The sequence below is a fragment of the Berghia stephanieae genome, chromosome 12, assembly GCF_034508935.2.
Source record: "Berghia stephanieae isolate SIO BIC M18660-M18661 chromosome 12, UCSD_Bste_1.3, whole genome shotgun sequence".
In the NCBI taxonomy this organism is placed as follows: Eukaryota; Metazoa; Mollusca; class Gastropoda; order Nudibranchia; family Aeolidiidae; genus Berghia; species Berghia stephanieae.
The window spans coordinates 40,084,136-40,098,793 of NC_088371.1; positions in this window are offsets into that span (position 1 = coordinate 40,084,136).

Here is a 14,658-nt window from a genome sequence, read left to right on the forward strand (position 1 = left end):
TTGACTTCAGTGAAATATACGAGCCACAAAGTTGATACAAAATTTCAAAAAATTACAAGTTCACTGTTGCAAATTCACTCAAGAATCCAAACTGAAGAACGGCCATACAAATATGTGACTTATGAAAACGCATTTACTAATAATAAACATTCAAAACAGCACATCAGAATTCATACAGGAATAAAGCCATTTGAATTTCTGACCTGTGGAAAGGCATTTACTGAGGAAAGTTATTTAACACGACACATCAGAACCCATACGAGAGAAAGGCCATTTAGATGTGTTGCTTGTGGAAAGGCATGTACTCGAAATTCATATTCACATCAGAACTCATCTTGAAGAAAAGCAATAGCAATGTGGGACTTGTGGAAAGGCGTTTAATCAGAAATTACATTTGCATGGTCACATCAGAACTCACACAGGCGAAAAACCATAGCAGTGTGTGCCTTGTGGAAAGGCATTCACTTTAAATTCACATTAACAGCGACACATCAGAACTGATAAAGGAGAAAGATCATTTACATGTCTGACCTGTAGAAAAGCATTTGTTATGAAATCATATTTACTATGACACAACATCACCTACATGTGAGAAAAATCATATAAATGTGTGACCTGTGGAAAGACATTATATACTTGGAATTTGATTTACAGCAACACATGAGAACTCATACAGGAGAAAAGCCATATAAATGCGTAACTTGTGGAAAGGCATATACTACGAATTCAAAAATAAAAAGACACATCAGAGCTCAAACAGGGGAAAAACCATATAAATGTTTAACTTGTAGAAAAGTAATTACTCAGATTTTTCATTCACAAAATCACATCAGAACTCATTTTGGTAAAAAGCCATATAAATGTCTGACTTATGGAATGACCTTTACTGTGAAGCATGCTTTGCAAAGACACATAAATGGGCAATGTATACATACAAATATATTCATTAATTTAACACCATCAGCTGTTCTATGAATATAAAGGTGATCAGTGACAACTTGGGTTATGTGGAAGGCATGGGTTATTATGGCCGCGGCTTGAAAAATGACAACATTGCGGACATATGTGTTCATATTATGAACTTTTATATTGCGCATTTCCATAGATTTACAATAGATGCTCTATGGGCGTCACCTGGGTGGGGTCTTTGACCGCACATGGTGACAGGAGATTAATTGGTGTGTCTTCTTTCCTCCTATATACGTTTTCTGTATTGTTTTCTGTCTTTGTACTGGCATGGAAGATTACACTCCAGTATGGTTTCTCGAACAAGAATTCGTCAGACACGTGTTTTCTTCGAACTAATTCAAATGACCCGAATTTTTCCTTATTATTCTTTGCTAAAATTACATCCTTCCTCTAACTAATTTTTGCCTCGAACACGATTTCACCCAGCCAAAGTAAAAAAATAAATTATTAATTAACTATTGGGGTTCTTAACACATTCGCCTAGTGATTTCAACCACTGATGACTTACTAAAGCATTGACAGTTGCGTATGTGTTTATCGTGGGTATCTATCTGCAATCCATGTGTGTTTGTATACAATATGATACACATGCAGACACACACAGCCACTTACAAACATCGACAATTCGTAATATGTCATGTATAAATTTATCTCTCTCAACATATCAATAAAAAGTAATTAATACAGTTCCCTTTTTCCATCTTCAAGCAGTAATTTGACTTAGGGTTTATTCCAAGGGAAGACAGGTATATAACCCAAGTGTCAGTCGCATCGCAGCGTCTCAAATTGAGCTAAATAGGAATGGCTTGCTGAAGGCCACATAATGCTATGGATATCGAACATGGTAGCTTTTGGGTGGATAGAGAAGTCTATACTGCCGAGTCTCATTGCCCCCTCCCCCCTTTCCATCAAGTCGTTATGCAAGGTACGGTTTCTTCGAACATTGTTGCTTGGCCTGAGGATAACCGTGTTAGAGTGTACTTATTTTTGTCCATGCCCTTGGCAGACAGGGAAACGGTCAAACCGATAGTGTTGATTTTGGTATATTATGCTATTTTCCTTGCACTTGTAAATCATTTATCTGTGTAGTGGTAAGGGGGAATCAATGATGCCACTGTTGGTAATTATTTGCTGCATTATTTCTTGCTTTTTGAGTTGGTAACATAAAAATGAAAATTGTTTCCTCACCACAAGCAAAACAAGGGTTTATTTCATCATATCCATGGTCGATAATAATGTAACCTCTTAAGGCTGCTCATTGGAGGGTATCAATTTAGAAGTTTGTGAGTTTAAAATGAAATTGATTTGTAGAAATTTGCAAATTGATTCTTTAATTGATATCAGCAACAAGCATCATTTCATAGTTTTAAAAAATGATGGTCTATGTACTATGCGACATAAAACTTAAACATAAAATACAGCGCAAACAATCTCAGGATCTTTTTTGTGCTCAAAAGGGAACGTGGGGGGATTAAAACATGAATTAAGAAGCTGCTACAATATTTTTGATAAAGATCTGTTAAAACATCAACAAAAACTGGGAACATTTAAAACAACACTCATGGAATTGATTGACAAACATAATCCTAAGAAAAGGATAAGTGGAATACCAAATTTACCATAGATAACCCATAATATCAAACTACATAACAGAGAGGATGACTGGAATGAGTATTGGAGACTCCGTTGTGAAGTACACACAGAACTTAAAACAGAACATGACAACTATGTAAATGATATACTTTAGCCAGAGATAACTGAGGATATCTAAGTGACAGAATTACAGATTCTGGAGATACATCCGTTGTAGGCGTAAATATGCCTCCAGTATACAAGTCCTTCAACCCCCTGACTGCTCGGATATCATAGCTACAGAAGGAAAATGCGATATATTGAACAAATAGTATGAAAGTGTGAAGACCCCTCAATGCCAGACACAGGTAAAAGCAACGTAGCATCTATGCCAAGAATCAAAATAACCACACACCGAAAGCAACTAAACCCATCCAAGGCAGCAGGACCAGACCTGATACCAACCAGAATAATAAAAGAATGTGCTGATGAAATAGCTCCGTTCCTGTGTGCAATTTTCCAAAAATCTCTGAAGAAAGTAACAGTGCCTACCGACTGGAAGCATGCCCTTATAACCCGAATATATAAAAAGGGCAAACGAAACCTAGCTTCAAATTATAGATCCGTGTATCTAACTTTAGTCGTTTGCACTATACTAGAACACATTATATACCATTCTATCATGGGACACTACAACAAACACAACATACGCCATACTCTGGAAAGACGCGCCTAACAATCTTCCAGGATAAAGAATATTTACAAAGAAGAGGGTTATTTAAATCCATCTATATTTGAAGGACGAGTTTTCTGACCATATGTTTAAATACGAGTATTTCCAGAGCACGGCAGGTAAAGGTGTCAGAAGAGCACATCGGAAAGGGGGAAGGGAGGACATGAATTCTGAAAACGAAAGAAAATAAGACATACGAGAAAAGAACATTATTTCATCTTCATTTATTCAAGTAAAAACAGAAGTTTTGAAATAAATTGTCCAAGATGAAATAAAAATTATATTCCTTCAAAAAAAAAGAAGGGTACAATAATGGCTAGCACAAACACCAATAGTTATTTCATCATGTGTGACAAGCATAATAAATATGTAACCATCCGCTTCTAGGCGGTATTATATCGGGACAGTTTAGAGAAAGAACATTGAATCTATACTCGAAGAGATAAGTCTTCTTCCAACATTTATTTGTGTCATTTAGAAGTTAAAATATACCAGGCGCAAGTAGAAAAAAAACTTACAAAAACCTAGAACGATGCAGCCTTCACATTATAAATTATAAAAATGATGCATGTCTGAAATTTTTAAACAATCGAACCTACTTAGTGAATCTAACGTGTAGACACACATTTTCAAGAGAATAAGTGTGGAACTTTAATTCGTTGATTGTTTTTATAAATGCATCGGATACTAGCAAAATCAAAGCTTTCAGAACACGCAAGTCAAATTTTAAAGTCATTTTAAAGACATTTTTTTTTCAATTTTAAAGACAAACCCCCTCCTTCCCCAATTTTGTGTAATGAAAGCGTTTGCCTTTTTCCACTTTGATCTAGAATAGTGCTTTGATCCCACGCATTTTAATTCGCTCTTTATCATTATCATAAATCCCATCAGTGCTTCAGCCTTTATTATCACCCCCATCACCACATCATCGTCATCATCACCTTCACCAGCACCACCACCACCACATCATCATCGTCAACGTCAAAACGACTGCAACACCTCAACTACATCATTATCCCACCCACTATCATCATCATCATCATCATCATCATCATCATCATCATCATCATCATCATCATCATCATCATCATCACTACTAAGACCAAAAGGACTTCACCATCGTCATCTTTATCATCACTTCCACCACAACTGCAACAACGATCACCATCACATCACTATCACTATTGTAACCGCCGCCACCACCACCATCACCACAACAATCACATCATTATCATATTTCCATCACTGCTACATCCTTCACTACCACCACATCATCCTCGTTACCACAAAAAATTTTGCAACTTCTCCAACACATCATTATCGCATTCATCAATACTGAAATCACCACGCCACTAAAACAACTTCACCACATCATCATCATCATCATCATCATCATCATCATCATCATCATCATCATCATCATCATCATCATCATCACTACCAACACGATTGCAACCACTACCACATCATCGTCAGCATCATCTCCAACATCAACCACCACATCGTCATCATTATAACCACCAATATCGCAACCACATCATCATTATCATTACCACCACTACTACAATTTCAACAAATTGTCACCACTACCACCACTACTGCAACCGTCATGTTGACACCATTATCACAACCATCACCACATCACAGTAAGTATCATCATCCTCTCCGTTAATACTACAACCACCTCCACCACCACCACATCATCATCATCATCATCATCATCATCATCATCATCATCATCATCATCATCATCATCGTCATCATCATCATCATATTCATCATCATCATCATCATCAAAATCATTATCAACACCATCACCACCACTACCACCACCACCCCATCAATTTTTACTGCTGAAATTGTTGGATCCCTGGATAGAATCCATTGGAATCAAGACAGGACTCAGTGGAGGCAATTAATCTTTAGACATAAACCAAATGTGGATTCTTCTTCATATGAAAAATCATGTAACATTGATAGAAGAAAAATGCCCAAAAAATTGTCCGCACTTTATTCCAATCAATTATTTGTTTTTCAACAAGATGGGGCAACTTACACGCAGTGATTAAGTAAGACGCAATTCAGGAATCTCTCTTTTTTAACGTGAGTAAGGAGAGACGTCCAATATCATGTCTGTCGTCACTTTGCCAGTTTAGTTTTATCTTCGTCTTATGCATACAACAACAAAGACATAGGATATTGACCTTAAAAAAGGTCGAGGGTAATTAAATACGCGTGTATTGCGCAAACATCGGAAGTAATGGAGTTCACTATTCCAAAGAGAGTAACAGAATAAGTTAAATATAACTGAGAAAAAGATACATGGATAAAATGAAGAAATTAAACCATAAACACTCATTTGATTTGGTTGGTGACGCACATAGCACGAGTAATTCATACATCAGGAAACAACATAAATAGTAACAAATCATCCACCAATCATAATTTAGGGATATAAATAGGGTAAAAACAGGCAAAAACATAATTTATTCATACTATTTGAAATATAATAATAATAATAATTAATGATAATAATAATAATAATAATAATAATAATAATAGTAATAATAATAATAATAATAATAATAATAATAATAATAATAATAATAATAATAATAAAATGGCATTTATATAGCGCTTTACCGCGTTGTCACAGGCTCTAAGCGCTTTACAGTGATATAAAACAAAACATATTACAGTAAGACAGGTTGGATAAAAAAGCGATACGAATTCATTTTAACAACAACATAATATGATAATAGTATAGCAACATGACGTAAAAAGTCTGAACTTTTAGCGAGAATTGAAATTAATAAGATTGTTCACCTATTTTCCGCAGTGGCTTAGATTTGACAAGGATTGTTTGGTCATTGCTTGACCTCAAGTTTCAAGGGACTGTTGGTGCTCAAAGATTTTGAGACAACAATACATATCTTATTGGCAACTCTTTTCTCCACAGGAAGCCAACGTAACTCACGGAGAAGGAGAGTTACTGAGGGGTATTTTTGTCTGTTGCGCACAATGAGTCTGGCTGCGTTATATTGAGCAACCTAAAGTTTACTGATTTTGTCTTTAGCTAAAATTGCCCAAAGGGAGTTACAATAGTCCGATTTAGATAAAACAAGCAAATTAATTAAAAGTTCTGCTATATGCCTCGGTATTAAATGACAAATTTTGCTTTTTTTCATTTCTATGTACATAGATTGTATGGTGTTATTCACATGGCTTGTCATGGAAAGATCTTTATCAATGATGACCCCAATGTGTTTTTGCTTTATCTGTGAAAATTCTATTGTGCTAATTTCGAGAGTAATAGGTGATTTATTTTCCTGTTTGAGGATATTCGGTCTTCCATACATTAAAATCTCAGTTTTACTATAATTTAATTTTAACTTGTTATGGTATATCCACGATTTATTCTCATTAAAACAGCTCGAAATTCGTTGTATTAAGAATTTTAAATTACTTAGGGGTACTGAATCATATATTTACGTATCATCTGCATAAAAATGATAGCTCAGATTGAATCAGGATGTTACACTAGAAAGGGGCTGCATATATATATATATATATATATATATATATATATATATATATATATATATATATATATATATATCTATATATATATATATATATATATATATATATATATATATATATATATATATATATATATAAATCGTAATCGTGTTTGATACAAATATGGTACGAAAAGTGCTCGACATGTAGTAATGGAGCGAATAATAATTTTTTAAATATTTACCACAATGTTTGAGACAGTCTACATTAATGTTTCAGGCTTAATTCGCCATCGTCAGGACGGAGTTGTTTTGTTGACTGTTGATGTTGATTGAACAACAGTCAACAAAACAACTCAGTCCTGACGATGGCGAATTAAGCCTGAAACATTAATGTAGACTGTCTCAAACATTGTGGTAAATATTTTAAAAATAATATATATATATATATATATATATATATATAATATATATATCCACTAATCACAATTTAGGGATATAAATAGGTAAAAACAGACAAAAAAGAGAAATTAATCATATTATATGAAATAAAATAGAAACTAATAAAAAAAATCAATCACAAATTTTGAGTATAGACATTGTGTACAACGCAAAATATAAAATAATTCATATTATATGAAATAGAATACAGTGCAACACGCGTTCATCGAACACGCATTCGACAAATTCACGGGTTCAGTGAACAAGGACAAACTTCCTTGATTGTCTTAGTAAATGTTTCACGGCATCCACGAACTGTTTCACGGTTTGAACCAACTAAACTGAGACTTAGGGCCAACACACTGGCCAATAAGAGAAAGAGAGAGAGAGAGAGAGAGAGAGAGAGAGATAGATAGATAGAGAGAGAGAGAGAGATAATTCAAGTTGCGTTGTGTCGTAGCCTTCGTGAACTTATAGCCTGAAACTGTCCAGAAAAATATAAATAAAGAAAATTAAATCATTATAGCCACATAGAAAATAGGATGGAATTTTAATTAAATTTGCGAGTAACTTAATCATTATGAAGACTATTGTCAAAGAACCACGAGTCGTTGTGGTCATCTAGGGCTGACGTAATCACACACCTGAGTAAATAATAGGTCGGCCGACCATCCCACGCTCGAGGGTAATATATATGCGAGTACGCGCACAAAAGGGAAGTAATTGAATTCACCTTTCCAAAGAGAGTAAGAGAATAAATGAATTATAAGTGAGAAAAAGATTCGCGGATAAGATGAAGAAAACAAACCAAAAACAATCATTTGACTAGGTAGGTGACGCACATAACAAGAGTAATTCATATATCTGGAAACAACATAAACATATGAAATAAAATAGATAGTAATAAATCAAAAATCAATCCAAATTTAAGAGTATACGCATTATGTACAACTCAAAAACAAAATTTATTCATATTATATGAAATAAAATACAGTGCAACACGCGTTCATCGAACACGCATTCGACAAATTCAAGGGTTCAGCGAACAAGGACAGAATTCCTAAATCGTGTCCTTCATTGTCTTAGTAAATGTTTCACGGCATCCACAAACTCTTTCACGGTTTGAACCAACTTAACTGAGACTTAGGACCAACGCAATGGCCAATTAGAGAGAGAGAGAGAGAGAGAGAGAGAGAGAGAGAGAGAGAGAGAGAGAGAGAGAGAGAGAGAGAGAGAGAGAGAGAGAGAGAGAGAGAGAGAGAGAGAGAGAGAATGCAAGTTGCGTTGTGCCGTAGCCTTCGTGAACTTTTAGCCTGAAATGAACCCAAAAAAATATGATATTAACAAAAAAATGAAATCATAAAAGAGGACACCGATCGCGAAAAGAATGAAGCTGATTACCTGAGAATTGTAATCAATAGCTCAACCGATGGAATCATTTATTTCTTTGAGCACCACTACCAACAACTCACTTTTCATTTGTTTTAAAACGCGTGATCACCGTCCTGTAATGTGACGTACGTTTTTGGTCAGTCTCAAGCATAACCATCGTAAGTGTTTGCCTAACTCGAAACAATCAGACCCACAATGTGTAAATGTTTATCACAATTCTGGTTTCTGACACACTGATGAAGAAATTGCATTGCGACACTTGGAGCCGTTCGGATTCTGTCCGGATCGTCATAGAGCCGTCGTAATGCTGTCTGGAGCCGCCCGGAGGTCATCCATAGCATTCTAAAGTCCTTCCGAGGCCCTCAAAGCTGTCCGCAGCCTCTGAAGCTGGCTGTCCTGAGGCCGTGTGGAACCGTCTAAATGCCATCCAAGGCCGTCTGATAATTCTAGCGCCGTCTGGAGCTTACTAGAGCCGCTTGGGGCCGTCTGGAATCCGCCCGGCTTCCGGACGGTTTCTATAAATCTTCGGAACGCTCAACGGCCACCGTAAAATATGACGTTTCTTCTCCTCTATAAAGCATAATAACTCAACGTAAGCATGATACTTCGCAATACACATTCCATTTGCAGCACCTTAATCATCCCGACTTAATATCGTTTTGAGACGAGGGATCACAAATCTCTGAGGGCCTCCAAATGCCTTCAAAATGCTTTAGATTACCTCCGGACGGCACTGGAGGCATCCGAACGGTTTCAGAGGCTCCGATGGCTTCAGGAAATCTAAGGGTCCCTGGATGGCTTCAAAATGCGTTAGATGATGTCCGAACCGCTCCTGTCCGCTCTGGACGGCAATTAGTAGGACCCGTTTGGTCTCTTGTATCGTAGTCGTGTTCACGTATTCATCGAAACACGGATTAAACGAACTTTTCCGGCTGTCCGGTATAGTTCGTCGAATGTGTGTTGCACTGTAGATGCTAATAGATTAACCATCAATCAAAATGTTAGTGTATACAATATTATGTAGCTACATACAACACATAAACAAATTTCATCCATATTTCGTTTAAAGAACAGCAGGGATACAAATAAATAATATATCCGTTCCTTTGACAGAAAACAACTTTTCTGGGTAACAAATAAACGAAAATACCATCACATTGTAAATAAAACACACAGATGCAGCAACTTAAAATATCAATATATTATCGGGAGCAAGAAGGCAAAATAACCCGGAAAAGTTTAGAAGCCAGAAGCTGAAAGACAATAAATTATTCATGTCTGAAATGTTATCCTCATTACTCCTATTTTTTAAAAAATGATTTAAGTACACATTTACAGGAAAACATGTTGATAATATTTTTATTCCACGATTCTTTCATACTCATATTCATACTATCATATTAAAGGTTTAGATAGGTTTTTTCCGTATACTGACATTATGATTGCAGACTTGCCTACTTGAAAATTTTAAAATTCGAAACTTTTAATAGGTAATAATAGACCATACCGTTGACCCCCCCCCCCCCTCCCCTCTCCATCCATCACATCATTTTCGCAAGGCACGATTTTCTCAACTGCGGTTTCCTTGAACATTTTTGCATGTCCCGAGGAGTTCCAGGATAGCATGCTGGAGTGTATTTCCATTACAGAAATGAGGCCATTAAGTGAGGTTATCAGACCTGCAAATAAATACAACCTATTCCTTTGTTGCAAATACCGTTGCCTAACGATAAGTGTATCATCATTGGGGTTGAATTGTCTAGGTATAGTTGATTTTTCGATGAGATAGATAACGATTGATCGGATTGAATGTTTTTCATGATTCCTGTAGCAAAGTTACTGTTTATTTGATGAGAGCAATGTTCCTTTGAAAACAAAATTGCTTCGCTCATAAAAACGATTTAATACTTTGTGTTGGTTTCAATCCATGCTTTGTTTTGTTTTCAAAGTGCCAAAATTTTATTTGTCTATGTCTTTGTTTTGCTACTTGCCGAATTTGGACTGGACAAAACTTGACTTTGGATTAGACTTCAGTCATATTGACTCTAGTTCCGAATTTGGATTGGAAAGTTGAATTTCGGTCTGGCCATTGCCGTGATTAGTCTTTAAATGTTCAATTTGGTTAAGACAATTGATACTTTTGCACGGAAAAGGGTAAAATGGATACTTTTTTCCTTTACCTTTCTTGAAATGTTAATCTTGTTGTTCAAATAGACAGTCCTTTTCATTTAATGTTTCTTATTATGCTTATCCTGCAAGTCACGTTACTGTAGAACCAACTGAAGTCTCAATGAGGAATTATCTTAAAGCGAACATGAGCTGTTATTTTGCAAACCTGTTGCTAGACTATCTTGAGTTGACCACGCCTCTCAGTCGTCCTATGAATACTACTCACCACGGTTATATAAACACATGTCAGGCCGCAAATCGTCACTTGCTATTCTTCGCACAATGCAGGGTTGATTGTGTGAAAATCGTCATAGTGTAGGTTACTGTACTGTGTAAGTCCGTAAACGGGTTACCAAAATCATTGCATAAAGAAGACAAATTTATGTAATATCTGTACGATCTAAACGAGATCAATAAAATCTTAGTACAGAGATGCATATATGTCCCAGTAAAGTATAACACAAAGAAGGCCGGTTGGGTAACAAACTAAATATAGCATACGGAGAAGACTTATTGGATATAAATACATTTGAGAAGCACGGTTGTTCTCAATATTTGTTGGGCCGCCTTCGGTACAGTGTGAAGAAGTATCCCCACTACACATCGTCTTCACAAAAAAAAAACAGAAGAGTAAAGCTAAGACGAGAAAAAGACAAGATTTGCTTGTCTATATTGTATTTTCTTACATGTTACCGAATAGGTACGTTTTGATAATCAAAACCTCTTCATTTTAGTTTTGAAATTAAAATGAAAAAAAAAGTTATAATTTAAGTATATCACCAGACTTGTTTAATATTTTAAAGGTGTACTTTTGTAGGGATCATTTGAAAAATCATTAGTCCTATAGTGGTTGGAAAATATATTTATATTTTAATGTCTTTTACTTTAGCGTTCTTGAAATGTTAATCCTGTCATGAAATAGTCTCCGTTTCTTATGTTAATTCTGTATCTGAATGGTTGGCGCTGAAAAAAACAATGGTCTGGTTGTATTTCGGCGGCGTCCTTATTGGACGCGGGCCATATCAGTCGGGCCTTGAAATCGTTTAGGTGTGGTGCCATGATGACCAGTTCATCCAGCCCATTCCACTCCGAGATAGTTCTAATGAAGAAAGAATTTCTGTAGTTTTTTGTGTTCTTGTCTGTGAGATTTTGAAGCAGTTCGAATTGTTTGTGGCGTATCTGTCAATGGGGTTTTCGGTTATGTGGTTGGCGAAAGTGAGTGCTCGGATTTTTCTTTTGTTTGGTCGTGGCGTGAAAAAGGAGTCTGCCTTTATTGATGGTATTTGATCTGTTATTATCTTGAACATGAATGACAGACGGGTTTCTTTTCTTCTTTGTTGGAGGCTGATGAGGTTTCTTTCTTCTAACATTTTTGTCATGCATCCTGGGGTTCTGCTCTTATAGTTCCCAGTTATGAACCGGGCGCCTTGTCTCTGGACTCTCTCAAGTTTTTGAATATCCTCTTTCAGGTAGGGGTCCCAGGCAACTGCTCCGTATTCCAATTGTGATCTCACAAGTGCGAGGTAGGCGTTTTGTGTGCATGACGTTGGGGCGTGGCTAAGATTTCGGGGGAGAAACGCGAGGGTGCAGCTTACGTTTTGGGTTATTTTGTTAATGTGTTTCCCCCATTTCAAGTCCTTTGAGAAGGTGATGCCAAGGTATGGGTTATCGTCGACTTGTTTCAGGACGGTGTTGGTTAACTTGTAGGTCTCATTGTACTTTTTAGCTGTGCTGAGGATGTAGCATTTGTTTGCGTTAAATTTCATTCCCCAATCATTAGCCCACTGTTCGAGACTATTCAAATCCTCTTGTAGCAACGTTTGATCATTTGCAGATTTTATCGGTCGGTATATTAGACAGTCATCGGCTTAGAGGTAGGTCATTGATGAAACAAAGAAATAGTATAGGAACTAGCACCGTTCCCTGTGGTACTCTTGATATGACTGGACCGATGACGTGCCGTCTAGGACTATAACTTTCATGGTACGTTTTGTGAGGAGATTACAAAGCCATGTGTGTAAAGAGCCACGAATTCCGTAATTTTCTAGTTTCTGCAGGAGTTTTTGGTGGGGCACAGTATCAAATGCTTTGGAAAAGTCGAGGATGCCGATGTCTGCCTGAGTGTTGGCATTCTGGAGTCTCAACAGGTCGTTTACAGTTATTAGGAGTTGGCTTTTACATGAGTATCCTTTGCGAAACCCGTGCTTCAGGTCAGTTATGATGTCATTGTTCTCAAAGTCGTTCATCATGTTCTTACAGATTATATGTTCTAAGAGTTTGGATATTACAGAAGTCAGTGAGATTGGACGGTAGTTCTCTGCTGTATTTTTGTTGCCTTTTTTTTTTAATACTGGTGCGATGTTTGCCTTCAGCCAGTCATTAGGGAGCATCCCGGTGTCGACCGATTTTTGGGAAATTATGCATAATGAGGGGACCAAACTCTCAGCACTCTCCTATAGTACTGTGTTGGGGTTGCTATCTGGACCTGACGCCTTAGATGGATCGACGTTTTTCAGCAACTTTTCAACTCCTGAGATGTTTATATTGATATTAGTAAGAAATTGGTCACACCTGTGTGATGTCGGTGGGGTGGTTGTATCGTGTGGATCATGAGGGGTAAAGACAGATTTAAATTGATCCAAGAGGATCGTTGCTTTATCCTTCCCCTTAATGTACAGGGTTTCATTTTCTTTCAATGGGGCTACACCAATGGAATCGATTTTCTTGCTTTTTTTTGTAGTTCCAAAATGGCTTGGTATTGTTTGTTTCAAGTCCTTTTTCTATGACATTGTTAATGTGCGTCCATTCTGCTTGCCTTATTTCACGCCTACTTTGACGTTGCAACGAATTGTATGTATACCAGGTTCCGCTCAGTTTAGCGCAGTTGAATGCTTTTGCTTTGCGTCTTAGTAGTGCTCGTATTTTCCTGTTCATCCACGGCGGCGTTCTTGTATTTTTATGTACTTTTTGGGGAATTGACTCCTTGATTGCACTGAGTAGGCAGGACTGACAATGGCTCCACATTTCATTTACACCCATACCGTTTTTGTGCTGTACTGTGATCTCTGATGACAGTCCCTCAATTCGTTTTCGCAGTGCGGCTCAGTTGGCCTTTTTGAAAAGGTATCGTGTTTTGGGGGTTTGGTTCATATAATTGGGGTTTAGTGTGGTTTCAGTAACAACGCAGGCATGATCTGATATTCCTGGTTGTGATGTTGTTGAATGGATCAGTGATGGATTCGATACGAAAACAAGATCTAAAATATTGTCTCCTCGTGTGCATTCTTCGTGAATTTGTGTGAGGTGCGCTCCTGTTGTAATGTCGATGAGGCTTTGTTTTATTGCACGTTGTGGGCAGACAGATAACGTTTTTGAACCGTCCCAGTTTATATCAGGACAATTAAAGTCTCCTGTTAGAATCATTTGGTTTGGAGTTTTTTCTGAGTTGATTATTTCAAGCGATTTTTGCAGTTCTACGATGACAGTTTCGTTTCGATGGGGCATGTAGAACGATCCAACAAGGATGTTTTAAAGGCCTTGGATTTTAACGCTTACCCAAATTATCTCACAGTCAGTTTTTAACTTTGTTTGCTCAGAGCCTGTAAACTTTCTATCAACGAGTATGAATACTCCACCTCCCCGTCGCCTGGTCTCATCGTCTTCATTTTCACTTCCTTTATCTTCTGCCTCTTCTCTAGGTAGTTTTCTGTCATTTCGGAATACCTCGTATTCTTTGAGGAAGATTTCAAATGACTTAATATTGTCATTTAGCCACGACTCTTGTCAACAGACAATGTCTGGTTCATGTTTGTCAATGAGTGCACAGAATTCAGCTCTTTTGTGTACAATGCTGCGACAGTT